Here is a 25,983-nt window from a genome sequence, read left to right as displayed (position 1 = left end):
CATTTTGTACGGTAGAACTCAAGGAATCTACCATTGCCCATAGTTGGGATTAGAGATGTGCTTCACCACACCCAGCCCAAGATGTACTTTTAACAGATTAATAGATGAGAGGTCTAATTTGAAATGTTTTAGTGAAGCTATACTTTTTATGTGGATACATGGTTTAAGTTACAAAAACATAAAGATGGAAAATAAATTGCCTAAATAAATTTGTCAGAGGTAGAGATGAGAGAGTAAATTAAAATTTTAATTGCCAGGCTATTTCTTCCATGTGAAGGAAGTTTTGTTGGGCTGAATGGATCTTCTAGTGACTAACCAGTTCTGAATTTGAAATAAAGAAATTTCGTATCTGACTCATTATCATGTGCTGTCTAAAGCACTTTCTATTGGATTGGAAACCAAAATAGGTTGAGGCAGGGGAGTCATATTTGTTGTTGCATAGCTCAGTTGTGTAACTGCAATTAAATATTTTGAATATGTTTGCATATCTAGAGACACCTTGCTTTACAATATCAGTTCCACTAGGTAAAAGTGGTATTTATAAGTTTTTGGCTTTATTTTTTAAATTTAAAAATGTATTTCTAAGCTGTTTTGCATATAGTAGGAGAAAGGTTGCTATTATTGTTCTCTTGGACATTCCAACATGCAGTCATAGTTTAGATTTTTTTGTCTTCCTCAGGAACAAGGAAGGATTGTGCACATTAATAAAGAACACAGTTTTGATAGTTTATTTCATAAAACCCAAGCCTAGCAAAGTAGACACTCAAGAATGGTACATCTAATTTTACACTGCTTCAAGATATTCAAGCATGCTATTGCATAAGAAGAACTGTCTTCTTTGCCTCAGAGGTGGAAAGTAATATTTGAGGTCAAATTGCATCAGGATAAATCTAAAGGTATGAAGTTGTCATTATCCCCAGTTTTATTATTAAGTCATTTATTGTTCATTTCCCCCAAATGAGCGGACCAGTACTTAAGCATTAAAAATGAAGAATGATGTTCACTGTATATTTATAGGGAAGCTTATCTGTGGTACATCACTGTAATGTTCTATAGTCATGAAAACATTTCTAGCTTTTTTCAGACTCTATTTTCTATCCCCAGAACTGCAAAATCCTGTACCTAGAATTAATCAATGTACAAATATTTCTCTATATTTTTGTTAGAGTAATCTAAATATTAGTCCAGTTATTATCACCTTCCTTCCTCTCACCATTTTATGCTAATTTGTTTGAATGTTTACTATATCAAACACAGAAAAAGTCCAAGGAAACAGCATTATTGGTGCTTACTTTTGTCCTGTAATCAGCAGTGCATTGTATTGAAAAGGACAAGTGATTTAAAAATAGAGCTGCCTTTCCATTTCTCATACAGCTTCTCAATTCTACTGTTAGGTAGTGTTACTTATGGTAAATATCCTTTGAATACCTCTTTTCACATAATTATTTATAAAACAATATTTATGAACAAAGTATAAGAACACAATAAATATTTATACTCTGTTTTCTTCTTAACTTTTGAAACCACCTGCTTAAAACAAAATGAACCAATTTTTAGAAAAAGAGATGGTAATTCTGCCTCTCATCTGAATAATCATTCAAAGATATCTAAAATTTGAAAACTTAAATTTTACCCTCATCTGTCAAAGTATCCTTTAATAAATGGAACAAATGAATAAAATTTGGTTAATTGGACAATTTCAAAGTAACTAAGGGCCAAACTTTATTCTTCATGGTTGTCAGTCTGCCAACACCAATTTATATACCAGTCAGTTTATTCTGAGTTCAAAACACAGTTTTCTAAAACTAGTTATAAATAAGTTTAATTGGATTTCTCAAAATATAGAATAATGATTCAAATACAATTCTGCCGCAAATGTGATAGTATTTGTAGGAGAGCCTCTAGGAGATAATTATTTCAAAAAGCTTTTGAGGGGGCCCTCTTGTGTGATGTACAGACTTGTGAGAAATGTAAACCAGGAGTCCCCCTTCTCAAATTTTGTCCTTCCTTTCCTATTCTATTTCTCTTCTTCCTATTCCTGCCATCACTACAGTAAGGTTATAACTCTCATAAAGGGAAAAGCAGAAGAGGTCTCTCATAAAAAGTTATGCTAAAACTAACACTATCCCCAATTTTGAGCCTTTGCAGCCATGATCGTATTATTGAAAAAGCTCCAGTATTTAGCTATCCAACCCACTGTAACTTATCACATAAGTGTGAATTAAAAAACACCAGTGTGAAGGAGTCACAACACTGGATAGTAAGTATATTCTGATCCAATGTTTTAAATGGTTCAAAAAACACACTCATGATTTAATTACTCAATGTAATTCAAGATGAATGGCAGTGTTTTAAATACATGAAGAATTATACCACTTATACCATATAAAGACAAGACATAACCATGTTTAACAAGTCTTAGAGCTGAAAGTGTAGCACAGTGGCAAAGTTACTAAGTACGTAAAGGTTCAGAGTTGCACTCAAACATCAATGAGGGAAAACACAAATGTTTCTTTTAGAAAATGAGAGCATTTTATAAAAAAAAAAACAGACAATTTCCTTTCTACAAATAAACAAATATCTAGTTTCTAGACATTAACTCACAACTGTGTGGGAGGCCATTGACAATAGAGCCCTTTTAATTTATAACTGTTAGCCACTCCAATCTACCCCAGAAATAAATCAACTGCGCTTTAACTTCTAACATGTGGTCAACTGGTAGAATTGTTCTGGATTTTTGTTCCTAATAAGGGGGTTCTTGCCAATTTTCTGGAGTACCGTTTGTTGCATCAATTCTCTATTGAAATTCACAGTGTTCTAATGATTACAAACGAGAGAAACCATGTAACCTATGTTTTTTGGGTCTGGCTTACTTTGCTTAATATAATTTTTTTCCAAGTCTTTTTGTTTCCTTCTGAATGGGACCATGTCATTCATTCTTTTCTTTTTTCTTTTTTGCTGGTCCTGGGCTTGGAATCAGGACCCTATTACTGTCCCTGGCTTCTCTTTTCTCAGGCTAGCACTCTACCACTTGAGCCACAGAGCCACTTTCAGCTTTTTCTGTTTATGTGGTGCTGAGCAAGCCAACCCAGGGCTTCTTCATGCATTCAAGGCAAGCACTCTACTGCTAAGCCATATTACCAGCCCCATTCTTTTTTTTTTTTTAAGTTTAATTTTATTGTCAAAGTGATGTACAGAGGGGTTACATTTACATACATATAGTAATGTGTATATTTCTTTTCTAACACTTACCTCCTCCCTCATTCCCCTCCCACTCCCCTCCACTCAGTTACCCCTACCAAGTTGTAAATTTCATTTCCATTTCATTTATTGTCTTGTGATTATCTGTGTTTCATTGATTCCCCCTTGTCCTTTGTCTCACCCTTCTGTTGTTCCCCTTCCTTTCCCTAATTCTGATAAACATATATCCAAGACACGGTACTAAAATAAAATACAGTAACAGTGGGGGATAAACAATAGGAAAACAAAAGAAAGAAGTTCACACAGTATATTAAAAACAACAACAAAAAAGAAAACCTCTTTTTACTATATCTTGGAGTTCATTTATCTTAGCATTTTATATGTACATAGCTATTGAGCTATTGTGATCCACTGCTAGGACTATCCTAGACATATACTAATGTTTATAAATGAGGAAAATGGACTCTATGTTTCTTTGAGTCTCCATTACTTCATTTAATATGTTTTTTTTTTTCCAAGTCTTTCCATTTCCTTATGATTGGGGCAATGCCATTCTTTCTGATGGAACCATAGCATTCCATTTTGTGCATATACCACATTTTCTTGTTCCATTTGTCCACTGAGCAACATCTGGTTTGATTACCTATCTTAGCTATGGTAAATAATACTTCAATGAAAATTATTATCCTAGTGGCTTTAGTGTGGCTTAGATGGTGGTCAATTGGATAAATACCCAGTAGTGGAATTGTTGGATCATAGGGGAGCTCTATGTTTACTTTCTTGGGGAACCTCCATACTGCTTTCCAGAGAGGATGAACACTTTTACATTCCCACCAACATTGTAATAGCATTCCCTTTTGTCTACATCCCCACCAGCATTTGTTATTGTTAGTTTTCTTGATAATAGCCATTCTATTTGGGGTGAAGTGCAATCTCAATGTGTTGATTTGCATTTCTTTTAGAGCCAGAGCTTTTGAACATTTCTTCACGTGTCAGTTGCCCATTCTTACTTCTTCTTCTGAGAAGTCTCCCTTTAATTATTTAGTCCATTTAATGATTAGGTTGTTGCTTCATTGAAGAGTAATTTTTTTCTTTTTTTTAAGGGGGAGGGAATGTTTTGACCTCTAAGTATATTTTTCATGGTAGCCTTTGTCTGATGCATAGGTTGTAAAGATCTTCTCCCATTATGTAGCTTTATTATTTATCTTGCTAGGTAGGTCCTTTGCCGTGCAGAAACCCTTCAGTTTAATGCTATGGGATTTTCTTTTATTTGTTGTGATTCTGGATCTTTATTCAGGAAGTTTTGACTCATGGAAAAGAGCCCTAGTGTTTCCCTTACCCCTTTCTGTAATATTTTTCAGGGTATCTGAACTTACACTGAGGACTTTAACCCATTTGGAATTGATTTTGGTGCAGGATGATATATAGTCTAGCTTCAATTTTTCTGCACATTTGAACATGATTTTTATTTAATTTTCAAACATGGACTTGATAGCTACTTTCTATTTATTGAAAGGGGATGTTGCAGTGTCTTGGCTGCATGACACTAAATATTCAGGGCATCAAAAGCCAAAGATGGATCCCAGGACACATTCTGAGATTCTTAAGGAAAAATGCCTTCCTTTAGTTAATAGATGTCCTAGGCTTAACAAGTCATAGCTTGCATCAAGTCATGTTTCTGGATGCTAACCTTATGGTGACCAAGATCCAGACACCCTGATATCGTCCAACAGATTTGAACTAATTCTCTTAATATCTAATTATGTTGCTCTGCAATAATAGAACTGTGATATTTATGCATGATTTTCTCTTAATTCATCAAAATTTTATTATTGGTTCCCTAAGATTAGATTTTCATAGGAATAGCCATAAACAGTGATAAAATACAGAAAAAGACAATTCATAAAAAAGTCACACTGCTCACACTTTTACTTATTGTTACAATAGGAATTACGACTTTTGAATTTTTTTGTATCTGCAAACAAAACGAAAATTAAGTTGTCCTTTTAAATATCATCAGTGACTCTAATTTGCAGTCTTTAAGCTAAACAATACATAATTTTCAGGCAACCTTTCTTCTTTTCTTTCTTCCATCTTTGTTTTCCTTCCTTTTCTTTCCAATTCTATTCTTTTCTTTCCTTTCTTTCATTGCTGAATCCTTAGCCCCAAATTTATCAATATTTTGCACTTATTACTTGTACAGTTTAGGGAGTTTATAGTTATATATATCTACCCATCTACATAATGTACTTTGCTTATATTTACCCCTCTGTTTTTTACAACATGAAACAAGTTTTCAACTTTGAATATGTAATTAAAATTTTACAATTAGATATTTCTGTAATTCATCAGTGAAATTATAATTGTTTGAGTGCAAACTTTCTCCATATTGAGATCATGTGTAGAGTATAATTAGTGTTATATGTTAGTAGAATTCTTAGTAATCGGGTAATTAGTGAGAAAGTAGCCAAAATTCGCAATGCATGCATAACTTGGACAATCACAATGAACCATGTTGAGAATTAGCAAGTTGCATTAAGTAGCACCAATGAATATAACATAAAAATATTCTTGAATGACTTCTCAATATAAAGGAGGTATAAAATATCAGAGAGGTCAAAGTAAAATGCCCATGCAATTTAAACATCCATAAAATTTAGGAGAGCTTTAAATATCCTTGCTCATAAATTAACTTTTCTAATTTAATTGAATTTTAAGGGCTTATTTTCTCCCTTACTGTTCGAGGTCAGCTCTTATAAGATCAATGTCTATGTGTTCATGTGCTTATCCTATATGCTACATCATGTGGGATATTTTCCTTTTGTCTGTAATTTTTTTTTATATTTATGGTATCATGTTTTGTCTTTTGCATGAGACTTGCACTGATATATTATTAATTAACAATAACATTTGGATGAGTTCGAATTGACTTAATTAAGCCTGTTATGAATTTTTGTAAGAGGTCAAACTTATTTTCCCAGTTGATCTATTTTTAAATTATGCAATCCTGGATTATTCAATTAACCTAATGATAGAACTCTGAAATAGTTTTTTTCAGTGAAATTGAATATCCAAACACTTTTTTTCTATAACTTGGAAGTATACAAAAGATTGTTTCAGGGCTGGGGATATGGCAGGAGTGCTTGCCTCATATACATGAGGCCCTGGGTTCAATTCCCCAGCACCACGTTTACAGAAAACGGCCAGAAGCGGCGCTGTGGCTCAAGTGGCAGAGTGCTAGCCTTGAGCAAAAAAGAAGCCAGGGACAGTGCTCAGGCCCTGAGTCCAAGCCCCAGGACTGGCCAAAAACAAAAAAACAAAACAAAAAAAACCCAAAAGATTGTACCAAAGGGTATGATTTTACAATTGAAATTGAAAATATTTGATTTTCAAAATTTTACCTCCTACTATGTTTTTATCTTCCTAAATGTCTGAAAACCATTCATATTGAGCACAGCTGCTCAGAAAAATAAATATACATTCCTACCACAAAGAATATCAACCAAAATTCAGCTATTTTTAAATTTCCATTCTGGCTGCCCATTTATAAAGATTGATTCCTCCAAGGATATTCATTTCTGGAGTTCAAAAAAGGTCCAATTGTTCTATACCAGAATGTATCAACTGTCTTAACTCACTCTCCAGAGCTGTGGAACCTGTGTACCTACTGAACCATTTTTCACAATTTTGTAAACTAAAGATTGTATAAAAATACATATGTATATATAATGTATATTAGACACATACACATAAATAATTTTAAGTAGTTCTGCAAAGGAGTTGCCATTAAAAAAAATCATTTTATGAATTCAATGCATCTTCATCAATGTCACCCATTATGACTGTTACACATAATTTGATTTCCAAATTACAAAATCTTTTTTAACAAAATCCATATTTTTAAAAAATGAATAGGATATTTAAGCCATCAAAGTAAAATTTGATATTTTCTCTATGTAGAGCTAATACATTAAATACATGTTTATACTTTAAATACAGTTTAGTACTTTTTTTTTTCTGCAAGTCCTGGGGCTTGAACTCAGAGCCTGAGCACTGTCCCTGGTTGTTGTTTCTTCTTCTTCTTCTTCTTCTTCTTCTTCTTCTTCTTCTTCTTCTTCTTCTTCTTCTTCTTCTTCTTCTTCTTCTTCTTCTTCTTCTTCTTCTCAAGGCTTGCACTCTACAACTTGAGCCACAGTGCAATTTCTGGCTTTTTCTATGTATGTGGTGCTGAGGAACTGAACCCAGGGCTTCATGTTATAGGAGGCGAGGACTTTACCACTAGGCCATATTCCTAGCCAAGTACATAAATACTTTCAAGGAGAATTAACATGGGTTTTCAGAGGATAAGGGCTATGTTCCAGGTGCACTTAGTCATTTTATTAAAAAGTGAAATGATTACCTTCTTTCAATACAGAAAGAAAATTCGCCCTCTATATGTTTTTGTCTGCATATAGTGTGCAATGAACTATGGTCTCAAAAACACACAGGATTATTTTAACATACTAAACTCTCTTTTTTTTTTAATAACATAAACCTATTGCAGTAGTATTTTTTGTTTTATGTCTCTCATCTGAGGAGAAAAGTCATCATTTGGAGAAAAGTTCTTCCTTCTGCTATATTAACATTGAAGAAAATAGTGATTATGAATACTTGAAACAGAAAGGGATTTATAATACAACCGTGCGACCCACAGGCTAATGCCACCTAAGCTTCCTATTTTACCCATTTTCCTTTTGTTTAATTGCACATTTAAGTGCAACACAGTTCTCCGCATGCTTTCTTATTCCCATCAACTATGCACTCGTGTCCCTGTAGTCACAGATTTTAAACCCATTTTAACCATCTTCCATAAGTCAGTTTGCTATCTTGACATTGTGGTGGGAGAGTAGGAAAGACCTGAGTCAATTTTGCAACATAGAGAGTTTCCATTTACCACCTGCCCTCTTATGCATACCTAACCTCATTATCAATAACTGGTTCCATTTCCATGGTATAAGCATTACAATTAATGAAACAACATAGACAATGTCATTATTGCCTTATGTCTACAGTTTATTTTATTATTTCTTCATGATAGTTTGAATTCTAAAAACTTGGACAAACTATAATGACATGTATCCATCCTTATAGAGTCCACAGCCCTAAACCTCCTTTGTGCTCTTCCTTTCTCTCCATTCCCAATCATCAAAACTCAGCTCCTGTCTATAAGGCCATGTCCTTAGTTCATTGCTACTCATCCTGTTATTATATTAGCACTCATTCTGAACCTCTTTCATTTATTTAACTTTATCTTATCTGAGCCAGCGTTCTGCTATTTTTGATAATTTTTTGAGAAACTAACTAGGATAAGCTTTATATAATTATCATTAATGTTTCCTATCATTATTAAACATGAAACCATCCAAACACTAGCCTAAATATTTTACATATGTCTAGTTTCATCTTTAAAATAATTATACCCCTTAGCTAAACATTATTTATGCCAATATTGCAGCGAAGTGGCTGAGCCACCGCAAGATTAAGGCATTACAAAAGAATCATACCATTATAATCAGCAATGCATTTCAGTGAATCCTGCCTTTAGGAAAGTTGATAGGTTAATGTTCTATTTTTTTCATGGCAATATAGAGAAGTCATTTTAAAGTAAATCATTGAAAAATTGTGGGACAATTAGTTATAGGCATTAAGAGCATGATACGACCCTTTAAGATTTAACTATAGTGCAAAATAATTAAGGACAGTAATTCAAGGATCCATTTTAAATGAAGTCACAGACTATTGTTCAGAGTATTGAAGTGGAGGAATGGCATAATTGGTTCAAAGAGGAAACAATATCAGATGGTAGAAACTGGAATAGACAAAGTAAAAATTTGAGTATTTATGACATAAACCATATCACAAAGAGAAGCTAAGGATCCTTATACCTCAAATTTTGCTTGTAATAGTCAATAATAAAACCACTATATAGAATTAGTTTACCTTTTCAAACATTCAGATCAGTCTCCTAAATTTCAGTTTCAAAAATCCAGTCTTCTAAATTTACTTAGGTTTAAGTCACTGAGAGCAGGTAGCGAGCATATAAAATAAAATAACTCCTTCAGCATATGAAAACAAACAAAATCTTCTTTTCTTCCTTTTTTCTTTTTCCTTTTTTGATGATTCTCTCTTATTTATGTTATTTATGATATATTCACATGCATGTCTTCAGGAGGGAGGGAGGGAAGACTTAAGGGAAAAAGTGTGAAAAGTGCAGCAGTGGAGCTCACTGTACACTGATGAAAGTGAACTATCCAACTCGTGGGAAGAGATGGGAGGGAGGTATTGGGAGAGAATGAGGGAATAGATAACACTGTATGAAAGAAATGTCCTCATTACCAGACTCATAGAATTCTAATTCCTCTGCATATAACTTTTATAATAACAATAAAGTAAATTAAAAAATAAATTTCAATTATGCTATAACAATAAAAAGATTGCCAAAAATATAAAAATATTAAAAATTTAAAAACTTCTTATTCTCTAAATTCTCATTTAACCTCAGCAAATATTTGTAACGAATATAAAGTTAGAAATCATGTAGACTAAGACATCATATCTAGCAAAGTATTTGTGCATAGAGGTCCAAAAGCTTGATACATGATGGGCTCATTATGTCTGTCAATAATTTGCTTAGCTTTTAGAAAAAAATAATATTCAGCAAGGTCTACAGTGACAATACCAGGAAATATTATGATAAAGTGTCGGAATCTGTCTTCCGAGAGCATTTAAAATTAATTTTTGAATTAATATATTTGATAAATGAAGCTAAGTGAAGCATGGGTGAATAGAATATTGAGAATGATCAGTGTGATATAAATAGTTAGCAAATATATAGTAGTGAAATAACACTATTTTACAGGTCTGTTTGTGAGACAATGCTGGAGCACAAGTAGGCATGAGCTCGTTAAGGCAGCAAAAACCTTCTGCTCTTGGAAGGGCAAAGCCTGTAAGGGGAATTAGAGCTGAGATGTAGTTTACACATCTTCCAGCCAGTATGCCCCCTAGCCATGCAAGAAAAGTAAAGATTTGAGTAAGCATAAGGCTTTTTTCACAAGCCTTTAGGTAAGTTTAAACTTCATGCTGAACTGTAGAAAAAGGTTTAAGTGTCTAAATTTTAGATGTTTTAAAATGTTACCAATGGCTTCAAGGGCCAGTTTATGCTGTTAAGTAGTTTTATTTTATCTGCTTTAAGCTATCTGAATGTTCTTCTTTTAGCTTTCATATATTCTTTGTCATTTTATTCACTGTGAATTTTGGGGGAGAGAAAAGGAAAACCCAAAATCAAATAAGAAAAGAGAAGCCTATTTAGCCATCATATTCATGCATGCTTGTGCAAAAATGATTTGTGAATGTGTAAACGCGGGTGTAAGTAAATGTTCAGGAGTATTTGGGTGTGTGTAAATATTTTACTGTGCTCTCATGTTTGTATTTGTAATATTGGTTTTGAATATTTTCTGAACTCTTGTTAAGTACTGACAATTTATTGGAGCCATTTTGTATCCCAGTAATTGGGTAACATGAGTCTTGGACACATAATTGCATGTGTATGTTTGTATGTTTCAGAAAAAATTAGTTACCACTCCTCAGGCTTTGTTTTTCTTTCTGTTTATGCTATAATTTGCACATGACTTGAGTATGTCTGCCATCATTTCAGATGGTAAGAATTGATCTCCCATAGGGCAGTAATAGGAAGTGGGAACTTTTTTTTTTTAAATATAAAACCCCTTAGTTTATACTATCAATTAAAATCAAAGTTGGTTAAATTACAATTCACAAATCATAATGTCAAAGTTTGTCAGCGAAATCTGTAAATGTACTTTTATATTTCTTCTAAGTTGATTCATTTTATGTTATTTTTTTAATTTGCAGTAGTAAAGTTGGTCAATACTGCTTTACCTGATGTATTTTTATCTGAAGTCTCAAATATGGTTTCATTATTTTATTTTTTATTTATATTTTTTAAGTTTTTATTATAAAACTGATGTACAGAGAGGTTACAGTTTCATACGTTAGGCAATGGATACATTTCTTGTACTGTTTGTTACCTTGTCCCTCATACCCCCCTGCCCCCTCTCCCTTTCCCCCCCTGAGGTGTTCAGTTCACTTACACCAAACAGTTTTGCAAGTATTGCTTTTGTTGTTGTTTCTCTTATTTTACCCTTTGTCTCTCAATTTTGGTATTCCCTTTCAATTTCCTAATTCTAATACCAGTACACACTGTTTCCCATTCACTCAGATAAGATTACAGAGATAGTGTAGATACAATCACAAGAAGGTGATACACGAACATCATCAATAGTAGAAACTACAGATACACATGGGATGTTGTAAGTAGTTACAACTGTGATATAACAATCATTTCCATAAAATGGAGTTCATTTCACTTAGCATCATCTTATGTGATCATAAGGGTATAGCTATTGGGCTCTTGTGATCCTCTGCTGTGACTTGCCTAAACCTGTGCTAATTATTCCCAGTAAGGGAGACCATAGAGTCCATGTTTCTTTGGGTCTGGCTCACTTCACTTAGTATAATTTTTTCCAAGTCCTTCCATTTCCTTACAAATGGGGCAATGTCATTCTTTCTGATAGAGGCATAAAGTTCTATGTGTATATGTACCACATTTTCCTATTTTCCTGATCTATTCGTCTACAGAGGGGCATCTGGGTTGGTTCCAGATTCTCGCTATGACAAATTGCGCTGCAATGAACATTGTTGTGCTGGCGGCTTTACTGTGATTTTGTTTGTGGTTTTTTGGATAAATACCCAAAAGTGGGGTTGCTGGGTCATAGGGGAGTTCTACATTTAGCCTTCTGCGGAATCTCTATACTGCTTGCCAGAGTGGCTGAACCAGTTTACATTCCCGGAAGTGGGAACTTTTAAATGTGGAACTTATGGAGAAATTTTTACTACTTTTGTTCTTTTTAGAAATCTTTTTCAGGGCTGGGATTATGGCCTAGTGGCAAGACAGCTTGCCTCCTATACATGAAGCCCTGGGTTCAATTCCCCAGCACCACATATGTAGAAAATGGCCAGAAGTGGCGCTGCGGCTCAAGTGGCAGAGTGCTAGCCTTGAGCAAAAAGAAGCCAGGGACAGTGCTCAGGCCCTGAGTCCAAGGGCCAGGACTGGCAAAAAAAAAAAAAATTATCTTTGGGGGCTGGAAATATGATCCAGTGGCAAGAGTACTTGCCTTGTATACATGAAGCCCTGGGTTCAATTCCCCAGCACCACATATATAGAAAATGGCCACAAGTGGCGCTGTGGCTCAAGAGGTAGAGTGCTAGCCTTGAGCAAAAAGAAGCCAGGGACGGTGCTCAGGCCCTGAGTTCAAGGCCCAGGACTGGCCAAAAAAAAGATACTAGAAGTCTTTTTCAAAAAATGTTTTCTTTTTGGTTCAAATTCTGAGACTTAAACTCGGGACCTCAGCACTGTCCCTGAGCTGTTGCGTTCAAGGCCAACTTCGACCATTGGAGCTACAGTTCTGCTTTTGTTTTTGATGCTTAAGTGGAGATAATAATCTTATGGGTTTCTCTTGGTAGGCTGGGTTTGAAACATTATCCTCCGATCTCAGCCTCATGAGTAGCTAGAATCATAAATTTGTACCATTGGCACTGGGCTTGAAAACAATTTTGATAACAACATATAACAACAGCTTTCCATTATTGTAAAGATAAAATCTCTTAATGTCTAAAAAAAACCGTTCAGGTAGTAATAAAAACAAGACTTTCAGATTTTTTAAAAAGTGAAACTTACTGTGAAGAAATTAAGTTATGGAAACCAGTGTCCCCAGGAATTAATGTAGGTAAGACAGAATGGAATGATTGTATAACGAGCAGAGCCCATCATGACTTGTATCATGTGACAGAGTTGGAGACATGTTATTTGTACTTTAGTTCCAAAAATGGTGACCTTAATTAATTTTGCTCACTACAAATCATGCAAAGCAAGTAACTCTTTACATTAACAAAAGATAAAGCTCTGCAATTCTGAAATAGTGTCAGAGGTAATATATTTTAACTTATCCACACAAAAGTGTAAATATAAAATGTATAAATTAAATGTTTGTTCAAATAGCTCTGATTCAGATTCCACAAAAGTAGTTTTTATATTGACTCAATTCATAATTCATTACTTTTTATAATCTACAAATTGTGTTTCAATTAAAATACATAGTACTTAAGGAATTTTCAAGACGAGTAAAGATTTTGCAATTTTTATTTTTACATTTGAAGTGAAATTGTCATTCATATCAAAATTGCCAAAATCTTATTTTGAATATATTTAATACATATGGAATTTATATATGATGAGTTTAGTATGTCTTAAATGCAGTACTTTGTGCCTTAATCAAAACTGTTTATCTCATAATGTTTTGTTCAAATTTTTTATTTAAAAAAATGAACAAGTAATCAGAATTATGAATGCCTTGGAACAGTTTGTCCTAGCAGCAGAAAATTAAGCTACAAAGATAAAAGATCAATAAGGGTTTTCTTGTTTCAAGGAGGAATAAAGTACAAAGATTACAGAGTCCTGTGTTACTGGAAAACTAGTCCAAGTACAGGCCTGTGTCAAGAGTGGGAAGTTGAACAGTACTATTCGTTTTGTCTAATAGGAAGTCAGAAAATGTATGATTGAGGACACAGGATGACCCATGTATTCCCCTGCAATGTAGTTAACATTACTTAAAGCCTTGTGAAAATATGATTCAACCACCTAGAGAAAGAGTGCAGAGCAGGACAGGCCATCAGCTAAATTTGACAGACACATTGAGGTTTTCCTTAAGAACTGGGAAAATCTATGAGACAATTTCTCTTAATTAACAATCAATTTAAAGATGATTACATTTCCATTTCTTATACTGTTTTCTCCTTGAAAGGCATTACAATATCAATATATACCCCTGTACATTGACACTTTCCTTCAGGCTTTGAAATGTGCTGAATTTATATGTATTATTAGCAAAAGACAATGTGTAATTATCTAACTGCATCCCAAGACACATTTTTAAAGCTTTTGGAAAGACTGGAACATAATCAAATTAAAGATTACATCAATACAAATCAACTATGCCTTTTCATTTTAGTTTCAAGCAAGCTGGCAGACCTAGTAGCAACCTTATTCAAGTCAAAAGGTGCGTTGTATATACTAAGGAAAAACTCTACACCAGTGGGAGACTTTCTTGCTATGATTTAGCATGGCTGGCTGAACTCAAAAGGGAAACATGTATAGAGGTTTAAAGATTAGATTCAGATGAATTTTTGGTGGAAAATTGAAACACAATATAGTTCTTCCACATTAAACTAACCATATCACAGATACAAATAGATTGTCATGTTGTCATCAAAAGCCAGTATCCTCCACACATTACTTTAGCTTTAATTTCTAATTTCTCCCTCTTCTTTGTCTACAATCATAGTCTTCCTCCATTAATACTAAAGTAAGAAAATTTCTAGAATTGACTTTATTTTATCTAATTTTTAAGTCAAATAACAATAAATAGAAATGCTGCAATATAGGAGATGATGTAAGTAATATTTAGAATAAACACAATACCAAAATGCATTCCATTGGTGAATAAAGGTCTCAGGACACCACTGTCCACACAAACCTCACGAATAACAATATCAGGAGATGCTCAAGTCCCCAGATAAAATGGAATCAGATTTGTATATGACCTATTCACAACCTCCATTATAACTTATAGCATCCCTGGATTATAAATGGAACACGATACATGCTCCAGTATGCTTGAAAAATAACTCTAAATTAGATCTCTAAATACTGATTATTATGTACTTTTTTCCAAAATGACAAGAAAATAGTCTTTCTATATAAACTGTTAACATACCATTATTCTTTAATGTTTTTGCTCCAGACACTTCTACATACAGAGTGATCATTATCTTCAAGTACAACACAAACCTTAAGTACAGTATGAAAATTTGATAGTAATCACAGCTTTCAATTAATATAGAAGGTGACATATATTGGCAATCCTTATTTTTGTTGTTTAAATCTAAACTGGATTTTCAAAAATAAAACTTTTCTGTGGACACTCCAAAATTAGCTGGCATTTCTTACAATAATCTGGAGAGCTCTGTGTTAAAAAACAATTTTTGAAGATACATTTCAGAATCCTTAGTAGATGTAGCTATTTTAAAACCTTAAAAAAATCATCCAAGTTTCGTCCTGTGACAAGGAGGCCAAGTGTCTCCCTTACTCCTTCTTTTAGTGTTTTCAGGATATCTGTTTTCATTTCGAGGTCTTTGATCCGTTTGGAATTGATTTTGGTGCACAGTGATATGTAAGGATCTAGTTTCAGTTTGTTGCATGTGTTGAACCAGTTTTGCCAGCACCATTTGTTACAGAGGCTATCTTTCTTCCATCCTATTTTTTTAGCTCCTTTATCAAAGATTCAGTGGACATAGCTCTGTGGGTGCATTTCTGGGTCTTCAATTATGTTCCATTGGTCTTCACACCTGTTCTTGTGCCAATACCAAGCTGTTTTTATTACTATAGCTTTATAATACAGCTGGAAGTTTGGTATTGTAATTCCTCCAGCACTGTTCTTTCTGCAGAGGATTGATTTTTCTATTCAGGGTCTTTTATTGTTCCATATGAATATCTGGATTGCTTCCTCTGTTTCATTAAAAAATGGTGTTGGAATATTAATGGGTATTGCATTGAATTTGTAGATAGCCTTTGGCAATATCGCCATTTTGGCTATATTAATCGTCCCAATCCAGGAGCATGGGAGGTTTTTCCATTTCCTTAGTTTTGCCTTAATTTCATTTTTTTATGTTTTAAAAGTTCTTATCATAGAGGTCTTTCACTTCTTTGGTTAAGGTTATTCCTAGGTATTTAATGTTTTTGAGGCTATTGCAAAAGGAGTTGCTTTCCTAATTTCAGCCTCAGTCTTCGGGTCACTAGCATATAGAAAGGCCATTGATTTTTGAGGGTTTATTTGATATCCTGCAACTTTGCCAAAGTTTTGGATCAGCTCTAGTAGCTTGGGAGTACAGTCTATGGGCTTCTTTAGGTATAGGATCATGTCATCTGCGAAGAGAGAAAGTTTAACTTCATCTTTTTCTATTTGGATCCACTTTATGTTTTCTTCTTGCCTAATTGCTCTGGCTAGGAATGCTAGTAATATGTTGAAGAGGATGGCAAAGTGCAGACATCCCTGTTTTGCTCCTGATTTTAAAGGGAATGGCTTTAGCTCAAATCAAAGAAAGAATGGACAAATGGGACTGCATCAAACTGCAGAGCTTCTGCAAAGCAAAGCAAAGGGCATAGCTCATAAGATAAACAGAAAGCCCACAGATTGGAAAAAGATCTTTACCGGCAATACAGTGGACAAAAACCTCATATGTAAAATATATTCAGAACTAAAAAAAATTATATTCCTCCAAAACTAAACCACAAAGAACCAACAGCCCCCTCAACAAGTGGGCCAAAGACTTTAAAAAAAGACTTCTCTGATGAGGAAATGAGAATGGCCAAGAGACATATGAAAAAATGCTCTACATCACTGGCCATAAAAGAAATGCAAATCAAAACAACATTGAGATTCCATCTCACCCCAGTGAGAATGTCCTTTACCAAGAAAACTAACAATAATAAATGTTGGAGGGGATGTGGCCAAAAGGGAACCCTACATCATTGTTGGTGTGAAGGTAAACTGGTTCAGCCACTCTGGCAAGTGGTATGGAGATTCCTCAGAAGGCTAAACATAGAGCTCCCCGAAGACCCAGCAGCCCCATTTTGGGCATCTACTCAAAAGACCACAAACAAGAACACACTAAAGCCACCAGCACAACATTCATCACAGCACAATTTGTCATAGCTAAAATGTGGAACCAACCCAGATGCCACCCAGTAGACAAATGGATAAGGAAAATGTGGTACATATACACAATGGAACTTTATGCCTCTATCAGAAAGAATGACATTGCCCCATTTGTAAGGAAATGGAAGGACTTGAAAAATCATACTAAGTGAAGTGAGCCAGACCCAAAGAAACATGGACTCTATGGTCTCCCTCATAGGGAATAATAGCATAGGTTTAGGCTAGTCACAGCAGAGGATCACAAGAGCCTAATAGCTATGCCCTTAAGAACGCATAAGATGTTGCTAAGTGAAATGAACTCCATGTTATGAAAACGACTCTTATATCACTGTTGTAATTACTTTTAACATGCCATGTGAAACCGTAGCTTCTGTTTTTTTTTTTGTTTGTTTTTTTTTGGCCAGTCCTGGGCCTTGGACTCAGGGCCTGAGCACTGTCCCTGGCTTCTTCCCGCTCAAGGCTAGCACTCTGCCACTTGAGCCACAGCGCCGCTTCTGGCCGTTTTCTGTATATGTGGTGCTGGGGAATCGAACCTAGGGCCTCGTGTATACGAGGCAGGCACTCTTGCCACTAGGCTATATCCCCAGCCCCGTAGCTTCTATTTTTGATGATCATCTTCTATCCCCTTCCTGTGGTTGTACCTGTACTAGCACTGTATCTTATCTGAGTACATTGGAAATTGTATATGCTGGTATTAGAACTAGGAAAGTGAAAGGGAATACCAAAATCGAGAGACACAGGATAAAAAGACAAACAACTACAAAAGCAATACTTTCAAAACTGTTTGGTGCAAACCAACTGAACAACTCATGGAGGGAGAGGGAAAGGAGAAAGGGGGAGGGGGGAGTGAGGGAAGAGGTAACAAACAGTACAAGAAATGTATCCAATTCCTAACGTATGAAACTGTTACCTCTCTGTACATCACTTTGACAATAAATAAGAAAAATAAATAAAGAAAAGTGAAAACATATATCATTCAAACTTTGCCTTTGTAGAAATTTCCCGTGGAGTGGGTAGCATGGTGCATATTCAGTTTTTAATGAAAGTTGTTGACATCTGTAAAGAGGAAAAAAAATATCAAATGAAATCATTCTATCTTCACTTTTTCTCGAGTACCAATGATCTCTGCCTGTTAGGTAAAGGCTGCCTATTAAGGTTAACGGAAATAGAGTATAAACCAGATGGGTAAAATTCAAGGTAACCCACTATTTCAATTATACAGGGCAAATATCCTAACATCATTCTTTTAAAGATACAAAGCCACTTCCTAGAAACCTTTGGCTAACAATACAACCAATTTTATAGTAGTGTTTAATGGGAATGGTCAACAATGCCTGAACTTGGAAAAACAATTTACTTCTTAGAATAAAGCTTTTAGAAGCAATGTTCCATGCTGTTTTACTTGCAGAGTTACATTGTTCGCAAGTATGTTATGGTGAAGTCATCCCGCAGGTCAAATGATTGCAAGTATTTTTTTCAGAAAATATGTATTCAGGTTCATATGGTCACAGAAGTATACAAATGATTATTTCCTATTCCCCTTTTATGTTTTCAAATTTCAACTTAACTTTTGGATTTCTTTGTGTTCTCTAGCAGATAGCTCTAACCAGGATACTCTGATCTCCATCTCCAAATTAGCTGAAATACAGACATGCACCACCATGCCCAGGTTCTAATTCTGTCTTGAAACTCATAACTTTGTGATTATATTATCTGCAACTTAATAAAAAATAAGTTTACATATTGCATCTTTTTGAGGTTACTCCCTAAATTGATACACAGCAATTCATGTGCTCTCCCAGCCCCCTTAGATGCTGACAGAATTGAAAATCTTTTAGCTTTACTCTTTTTCACTCATAGCCTGTGTCCACAGGAACAATGAGCCCCTAAAGTAGGATACTTCTTCAATAGATTTTCTGTTGTATCTATTTCACAATCTCTTTTACAAACACATAATTTCAAAAATTCCCTCAAGAACAAGACACTTAAAAAAAGAGACTTGATTTAAATTATGTAATTTGCATTAGATATAAACAGAAGTTGTAGTTTGTTCTATGTTGCCCAAGGACATTTGTTTTTCTTCCATAAATTACTCTATGCTTTCCAAAAAAAATCACATTTCTTACTCTGCTTGTACTGTCATAATTCTGGAGGTTGTAAGTCTAGGGAAAGGGTACTGACAGGGTTGAACTAATATCCGCTGGCTTTGTGCTGCCACGGCTTTACTCTTAGAAGGTGCAAGTTAGGTATGTCTTCTTTTTCTTAGTAAAACAGTTCAAATTAATTAGCACTCATCTTTAGGATTTAATGTAACTTTATTTGCCTCTCTGAAGTCCTCATCTCTAAATATAATACTTTGGTTTTCTGGACTCCAACAATGAGCTGAGAAAACCATAATATAATCTATAACATCATCTTTTAAACAAAATACTCATCCACACCTACAGTTCAATGTTCATTGTTAATAAACATAAATAAAACAATTAATTTTTACTTCACAAGCATTTATTTCTTTCACATGTTAGAAAATAGTTTTGATTGTAATAATAGTAGCAGCACACCAGCCTCCTACTATATTGAAATTTCCTATATTATATCTTACAAAATTAAGAAGTATGAGGGATGTGATAGATAGAGGAGATATGTGTGAGAATGTTGAAAGGAATGACCTTGATCAAGATACATTGCATATTATAAACTGCTTTGCTAAATAGCAACTATTTGCACAACCAATTAAAGATAACAGTAATTAAGTTCATTATGCTTAAGTGATACTAACATTTTTAAATTTATGCTTTTAATTTGATGAGTGATCCCATAATTTTTATATTTTTCCATAAAATCCATGTGTTTCATACCTTGTTTCCCATCATCCTTTGAAAAGAACTGTTGTAACCCATGTTTTTTCCTTGGTAGGTAACTTTTTTTTCCAGAAAAGTCAATCATATTTTAATCTTTTTGTGACCTAAAATATCAGATTGTTTATGTTTGGATAAAAAAAAATATGATGCCTATATATGATAGAATTTCCACTGGGCAATAGAAAGAATAAAAGAATATAATTGCAGGGAAATGGATGGAAATAGAACAAATTGTGTTAAGTGAGGTAAGCCAAGATCCGGGAGACAAATGTTGCATATACTCTTGGATAAGTGGAAGTTAGATCTAAAATGCATTGGGATATAGCAATTTACACAGGATTCTATATATTCAAATGCAGTGAGCCAAAAGAGGATAGTTTTAGAGTTGAATCACAAGGTACAGTACCTGGGGGGCCTCTTCAAAATTTTTATAAAATTGTATACGTACTGAATTTCCATGGTGAACTTCATAAAACACTGATTTTGCAAGCACTTTTTAGATAGTTAAACAAATTTAAACCTGCAGCAAATCACAATACATTGTAACATGCTATATAGATGTGCTTAACATGGTATTAAATAGATAAATTATTAAAATAGGTAATTTGAAAGAAATTGAAAATGACACATTCATTTACAAATTCCCAAACAAAGTTTGGATTTAAATTCTGTATATAGATATATACCACTGGATGCAAGGGCAAATATCATGAGCAGGATCAAAATATATCCAGTTTCTGTTTTCCACACACAAACACACACGCACACACACACACACAACAGGGTATAGTAGCTCACACTTATAACCCTAGCTAATCAGAGACAAAGACATCAATAGAACTTATTTCACACCAACCCTTACAAAATTAGCTAGATCCATCTCAACAAACAAGCCTGGTAAACAGTATACTAGAAATCATTTATAATCAAAACTATGCCAGAGCTATAGATACAATTTTTCCAGTTCCAGGCTATCCCAAGCTAAAAGATGGATGCTATCTACAAAACATTTTAATGTACATAGGGCTGAAGGCATGGCTCAAGAGGTAAATTGTTTCTCTAGCAAGCAATAGGCACAAATTTAAATCCTAGTAACACCAAAACAAACCGTAATAATAACAATCACTAAATATTATGAAATGAAATTTAATTCTGTGTAAATATGTAATCCACAGTATTATTAGATTTTCCTTGTTAAGTATCAACTCTGTACAAACAATGTCCACATCCGTCTCATGTTTTCTCAATTCTCTAATTTAGTAATCATCTTTCCATTGACTAGGAAAAGCCTGAGTCTCAGAAAGATAAATCATTCTTCCTAGTTCCACACTGGCATATGCAGCTGTGTGCACACAAGTGATGTTTAGACTTTTTTCTGTCATAAAAAAGTATTAAAGCAGTAAGAAGGAGTTGAAGAAATATAACACAGTATATAACAAGAAGCGACTTTTCGCACAAGAAAGGATCTTAAACGTGAAGTGCTTTAGTTTCAAAGTCAAAAATTGTGTCAAAAATTAGAAGAAACACGTAAAAGTGAAATCAGAAAGCCAACTCATGTTCTAGAAGGACAACTTAGGGTTTATGCTACAATATAGGCTTTGTAAACCAAAGGGAAAAATAGAAAGAACTACAAACAGTGCATTATGAAAGCCTCTTGTTTCTATTTCTTGGAGTTCATTTTGATAAGTTTCTTTTTATGTAGTCATATGCACATAGCTATTGAGCTATTGTGATCCTACACTAAGAATATCGTACACTTATTCTAGCTATTACAAATGAGGTAAACAAGAAAATAGGAATCACAGAAATGGTGGGACAAAGGGTGAAACAATGCAACAGTGACCCTCACTATGAACTATGCTGAAATTAACTTTACAGCTTGGAGTGGGGAAGGGTGTTTAGGGAGTTAGGGGAAGAGAAAATGAGGGAGGGTAACACTGAAAAGAAATGGTGCTAGCATAACTGACTGTACATGTGTAGAAAACTGAACTTAGATCCTTATGTATCATCACCCTGCACCAGAATCAACTCCAAATCAATTAAAGACCTGGAGGCAAGAGTATATATCCTGAGCATATTACAGCAGGGGATAGAATAGGAGTACACTAGCGTTCCTTGGTACAAGTCAATATTTCCTAAACAAAGATCCAGAAATACAACAAATCAAATAAAGGTTGGAAAATGGGATTGCAAGCTATATAGAAAGCTCACAGATTGGGAAAAGATTTTCACTAACCATACAACAGACAAAGGCCTCATATCAAAAATATATCTACAGCTCAAAATTTAAGGCCATCTATAACAAATTCTCAAAGCAACAAGAACACCATTAATTAGAGGACTAAATAAAAAGAGATTTATCTGTAGAGGAAATAAGAATAGCCAATAGACACATTAATGAATATTCAACATTTCTGGCCATAAAAGAAATGCAAATCAATGCTATATTGAGGTTCTACCTCACCCAATTTAGAATGACCATTATCAAGAAAACAAATAATAACAGATGCTGGCCCAGTGTGGCCCAAAGGGAAAAAATACACCAGTGTTTGTGGGAATGTAAACTTGTTCAACAACTCTGCAAAGCAATATGGAGGTTCCTCAAAAGAGTAAATGTAGAGGTCCCTTGTGATCAAGCAATCCAACTCCTGGGCATTTATCAGAAAGACCAGATGCAAGACAACACTAAAGCTACCAGCACAACCATGTTCATTGCAATATTATTTTACCATATCTAAGATATGTAACCAACCCAGATGCCCCTCAATAGGTGAATGTATCAAGAAAATGTGGTATATGGGCACAATGGAATTCTATGTTTGCATTAGAAAGAGACTTCACCCCATTCACAAGGAAAGACTGGGGGAGAGGGGGTCATGTTATATGAAGTATGCCAGACAAGAGAAACAGAGGTTCCGTGGTTTCCTTTGTTTGTAATAATTAATATATGTTTAGGATAGTCCTAGTAGAGGATCATATAGCTCAATATCTATGTACATATAGCCATATACAATAATGCTAATAAAAATGAACTCCAAGATAGGGAAATGAGTTTTTGCTCTTTTTTTAATGTACTCTATGAAGTTATTTCTTTTTATCTTTCATTTTTCCCCATTTGTTTTATCCCGTTGTCACTGTTTTTGATGTTGGTACCCTTTACATACGTTTATCTGATTTGGGGAAGGGAAAGGGAATGACAAAATGGTGGGGGGAAAAAAGGACAATTGGTGAGCCAATGAAACAGCAATACTCACCACACGTTATGTTGAAAATGAACGCTACAAGTTGAGAGGAAGGGAGTCAGAGGGAGGGAAAATGTGAGAAAATGAGAAAAAGGATAACATTATTTGACAAGAAATATACTCATTAACTTATCTACACAAGTAACCCCACTGCACTCACCTTTACAATGAAAAAAAATACAGTTAATGGAATATGGTAGGGAGTAAATAGATGTGAGAAAATAACAAGTCAGATGACATTTCCTGAAATAAAAACTTTTACATGATAAAACTATGTTTTCTCTGAAAGCAAAAAGATTATTCTAAAGTAAATATAAATATGTTTTAAAACTTGTCACTACAGAATTGTGGTCGAATTTAGAAATAGATATAATTCTTTAAAAAATACCATCTTGGTAAATTTATAAAAGGATCTTGAAATGTTTTTCTTTTACCCAAATGAAGCTCAGATAACAAATGTATATAAGGTGCAACTACCATCACAGGCAGCCCACTCTTTCCTTTAAAATACTACACTATTTTTAGTGGAATTAAATAAATCTTTCACACATATAGAAAATATTCACTAGTCATATTAATAATATCAACATTTACAGTCAAGGGCAATGGAGATATTGTCATATACAAGAGGAACCCATGGAGATGTGATGATTAAATATAATGTGGCAGCCTGTATGTGATATTGAATGAGAATATGTAGGGAGCCAACAGCAAAGTTCATCCTGACCTCTGGCTATGTTATCTCAAGGGTGCTCAAGGTCATGGCTTAGGGAGCCAACAACAAAGTTCATCCAGACCTCTGCCTATGTTGTTATCTCAAGGACGTGCAAGAACATGGCTTACTTGAAGGACAGCACTAATTGGAGATGTTTTATTATGTCCACAAGAGTCTGTTTTTCATAGAGCTACACTATGACCCAGCAGCCCCACTTTTGGGCATCTACCCAAAAGATCACAAACAAGAACACACTAAAGCCACCAGCACAACAATATTCATCACAGCACAATTTGTCATAGCTAGAATCTGGAACCAACCCAGATGCCCCTCAGTAGACGAATGGATCAGGAAAATGTTGTACATATACACAATGGAATTTTATTCCTCTATCAGAAAGAATGACATTGCCCCATTCATAAGGAAATGGAAAGACTAGAAAAAAATTATACTAAGTGAAGTGAGCCAGACCCAAAGAAACATGGACTCTATGGTCTCCCTCATAGGGAATAAATAGCACAGGTTTAGGCTAGTCACAGCAGAGGATCACAACAGCCCAATAGCCCATATGATGCTAAGTGAAATGAACTCCATGTTATGGAAACGACTGTCACATCAATGTTGTAATTACTTTCAACATACGATGTGAAACCATAGCTTCTATTATTGCTGATCCTCTTGTATCCCTTCCTATGGTTGTACCTGCACTATCTGTGTATCTTATCTGAGTACATTGGAAACCGTGTATACTGGTATTAGAACTAGGAAATAGAAAGGGAATACCAAAATCGAGAGACACAGGGTAAAAAAAGACTACAAAAGCAATACTTGCAAAACGGTTTGGTATAAATGAACTGAACAACTCATGGGGGGAAAAGGAAAGGGGAAGGGGGGAGGGGGGAGGGGGAAATGAGGGAGGAGGTAACAAACAGTACAAGAAATGTATCCAATTCCTAACGTATGAAAGTGTAACCTCTCTGTACCTCAGTTTGACAATAAAAAATTAACCAAAAAAAACAAAACAAAGAGTTTGTTTTATGTTTACCATTCAACCTTGTTTTACTGCCTCTTGTTATTTACCAACTTCAGGGCCTTCTTGTTTTCTTAAATGTTAGTTAATCTTATACCACTCCCTGGTTTCTAAACTGTATATAAGCTGGAAGTTAAGAATAAATGGGGGGGGGGGCTGGGGATATGGCCTAGTGGCAACACCACTTGCCTCGTATACATGAGGCCCTGGGTTCAATTCCCCAGCACCACATATACAGAAAACGGCCAGAGGTGGTGCTATGGCTCAAGTGGCAGAGTGCTAGCCTTTAGCACAAAGAAGCCAGGGACAGTGCTCAGGCCCTGAGTCCAAGCCCCAGGACTGGCCAAAAAAAAAAAAAAAAAAAAAAAAGAATAAATGGGGCTGCAGTCTTGAGCTATAGTCTTGAGCTGCAGACCTCCAGAACCCCATCTTTTGTCTTTTGTCTCTTCTCTTGTATTTTTCTTTTTCTTTAATCCTCACCCCCTCAATCAGGATTCCCTTTCGCTGCCAGCTGGCTCCAGCAAGAATATAGACATTAGACAAATCTAAGCATTTTATTTATTTACTTACTTATTATTTCTAAGTAGTTTCAATTGAAAGCTCTCTATGGGGTTTCAATTTACATGACAGTACAGCAGGTATGACTGGATTCACCCCCATAAAACTAAGAATCCAAAATAAAAGTTTAGTTTGGTAAATTAAGTATCTCTCAACCTTATTTTTATCAGTCCATTCAGCTATGATATCAATTAATATACATCTCTAGAAAAATTAATATTGGCAAAGATATATTCTATTTTTGTATTATCATTACTGAGAAACTCAAAATTAGAGAACATTTTTAAATTATATTTTAAAACTTAATACCAGATTTTTATTGTAAATGCAAACAAAAATAATGCAAAATTAGACTTGGTATATTCTTATTGTGTCTATGTAAGATAGGTAGTATGGGTGCTCTTTTTCTAAATGTACAAAAATAGTCTATTCTCATATGAAAAGTAAATAGAATAATATCCCCCTTTGATCTCACTGTGTGAATTTC

This window comes from Perognathus longimembris, chromosome 22 (genome assembly GCF_023159225.1).
Source record: "Perognathus longimembris pacificus isolate PPM17 chromosome 22, ASM2315922v1, whole genome shotgun sequence".
NCBI lineage: Eukaryota > Metazoa > Chordata > Mammalia > Rodentia > Heteromyidae > Perognathus > Perognathus longimembris.
The sequence above is the reverse complement of the archived record's forward strand: the minus strand, read 5'-3'. Positions refer to the sequence as shown.